Genomic DNA, 2,867 nt, shown 5'->3' with positions numbered 1-2,867 from the left:
ATGGTGAATAATCCTGCTATGAACATTGGTGTACAAATCTCAGTTTGTGCCTCAGTTCTCATATTCTCAGGGTATGTGGAATAGCTGGTTCATACGGAATTTCTATGTTCAGCTTTTTGAGGAAGCGCCAAACTGATTGCCAGAATGGTTGCACCATTTTGCAGTGGCTAAGATCAAGTGGAGTTTGGGGATTTTTTAAAATATAATCTGATCTACTCATATCTCACGGGCAGAGCTGTGTCTGTGCAGTTGTGTCCTGGACCTGGATTTCCTGGGTGGTGTGTTCTGTTGCCCCGCCCTGTGCCATGCTCACCACCTTTCATTTGTTTGAGCCCAGTCAGCCTTGTTCATAGTGACTGCACGAACCACAGCCTTGTCCTGCCCAATCCTCACAGCCGCTGCTGTGTGAGCCTGTGGCTGCAGACGCTGTGCCAGCCCATCGCACACAGGTGCCCCCTCTTCCTCACTGAGCCTCTGCTTAGCCAAACTGTAATCACAATCAGTGCATGAAGACGAAAGCTTATTGGTGGTTACGGAGTGAGGCAGAGTCTGTCTCCCACAGATCTATCTTGGAAGACGTGGAAACAGAGTGCTACTTAGAACGGAATAGTTAAGACTTTGTCTCATAAAGTTGGATGTGTTATATAGAAAGGCCACATCCTGGAAAAGGACATCATGCTTGGAAAAGTGGAAGGTCAGTGAAGGAGAGGAAGACCCTTAACAGAGAAGCTGACAGGGTGACTCTAACAATGGGCCTAAGCGGAGTGTTGAATATACCACGGACTGCTAAGAGAACGAACAGGTTCATCCTAGAGAAGGTGAAACCAGGCTGCTCCTTGGGAGTCAAGGATTCTGAAACTTCGTCTGACATACTTTGGACTTGTTGCAAGGAGGGACTAGTCTTTGGAGAGGGACACCATGCTTGGGAGGGTGGAGGGACAACAGTGCAGGAGAGGAAGACCCTCGATGAGATGGATTGATTCAGTGACTGGGGTAATGGGCATAGGTGTGTAAGAAAAAATAATATTTGCACAGGATAGGGCAGGGTTTAGGGCTGTTGTACATAGGGTCACTATGAGTTGCAGGTGACTTGACGCACATAACAGCAACAACAAAAGCTGAGCAGGGATTATGATGTCCGGGGACCAGACAGGGTTTGCTCTGTTGTACCTGGGTCATGAGAGTTGAAGCCACCTATGACAACAGTCGTTGGGAGGCAAGGAGAGGACCTGTCAGTGCACACGGGACACTGAGTTGGTGCTAAAGATGGCGGAATAATCTGGAAAAAGGTGGTGGTGATGGTTGCACAATGAGATAAACATGATTCATGCCATTGAATTGTACATGCTGAAGTTGTTTGGAATTAGCAAATATTTTGTTATACACACACAATTGCAATCAAGAAACATGAGAAGTATTGTCTGATCTAAACAGTTTAAAAACACCACAGGTTGATGAGGAAAAAAATTTTTTTCTTCTGGGAAAAATAATTTAAAATATTTTCGGGGGAGAAAGTCACCATGAGATTAAGAGATAACTTTTAAAGTGCTTGCAAGTGATTCATTTAGAATGCATTTCTTCTTTGACAGGAAATAAGATATGGCGGATGTTGGAAAAAGACACATTCTAGAATGTTCACTCCCACTAACAGAAAATGGTCTGCCTTCTAGCTTCTCTGGGGAAGTTACACAGCATTTGGGCCCCACCGAGTCAACCTGACTGAGTCGCTTGGGCCTTTCACATTCCCTTGTTTTATTCTCCTTTTGATGATCTATGCGAGAAGTTTTCCTTATTTGTGTTCTTTATAAACTTACAATAAAATCTCAATTAAAAAAAGAAAATAAAGAGAATATTACAGGGTTAAAAAAAAGATTATATTACCTGACTGCCCCAGTACATCTCTACTGAGTTTTTAGGGGGCTAATTTACAAGCAACTTCCTAATCCATTTATTTGTCCACAGATAATTGGCTCTTGAATGTCTACTTTTATGTAGATTTTTGTTAAAGTCTCCTTTTATTAAAAGAAAACTTGTAGATATTTGTAAAAGTCTTCTTTTATTAAAAGAAAACTTAACATAAATATAAGTTGGGCAATTTATTATATTATTTAATAAAAATAAAAGATCTTGAAAAAAAAACACACCCCAAAACAAAACAACATCCACCAACCAGGCGAGTTGCCTCGGCTGAGCCTCGGCCTGGCGCCCATGGTGGGAGAGGGTCTGAGCCCAGCATGGTTGTCAGTGATGGCTTTTCCGAGTGGGTCATCCTGTCTTTGTCTCTGGAAGCCTCTGAGTGAATTTATAGACCTTCACCTCACACACGTGGGCGTGTTGTCAGGAGGGACAAGTCCTTGGAACAAAGATGCCATGCTGGGAAAGGTGGAGGGTCCGAGAAAGACCTTCAAAGAGATGGACTGGCATAGTGACCGTACCGGTGAGCATTGTGGAAGTGGTGACGGTAGACGGAATATGACAAGGTTCCCACCCGTGAAGGCTGAGTGTGTCCCCTGTGACTTGTGATGGACTCAGAAATGACAACAACAACTAGGTGGGTTTTAATCATCTGTGACCCCCAGCCTCCTTGTCCCTGTTAGAGAACCGAGCCCAGTCCACTGCTGTCCTGTCAAGTGGAGGCTGGGGACCCCGCTGGGTTTATGAGGCTGTGAATCTTTATAGAAGTCAGACTCGCTTGTCTTCCTCCCGAGGAGAAAACTGCTCCAACTGTCAACCTTTTGGTTGGCAGCCCCGTCGGTGACACACTCCACATCACCAGTACCCCTCCCGCTGCCTGACAGCACCCACAGAGGGAACAGCAGTGTTTTCTTTGAGAAGACTTGGTGGTCTGTGAAGAAAACACGGCCGTG

Source organism: Elephantulus edwardii, unplaced genomic scaffold, assembly GCF_000299155.1.
Source record: "Elephantulus edwardii isolate Elephantulus edwardi_28Jun2011 unplaced genomic scaffold, EleEdw1.0 scaffold00014, whole genome shotgun sequence".
Taxonomy (NCBI): Eukaryota; Metazoa; Chordata; class Mammalia; order Macroscelidea; family Macroscelididae; genus Elephantulus; species Elephantulus edwardii.
The sequence above is the reverse complement of the archived record's forward strand: the minus strand, read 5'-3'. Positions refer to the sequence as shown.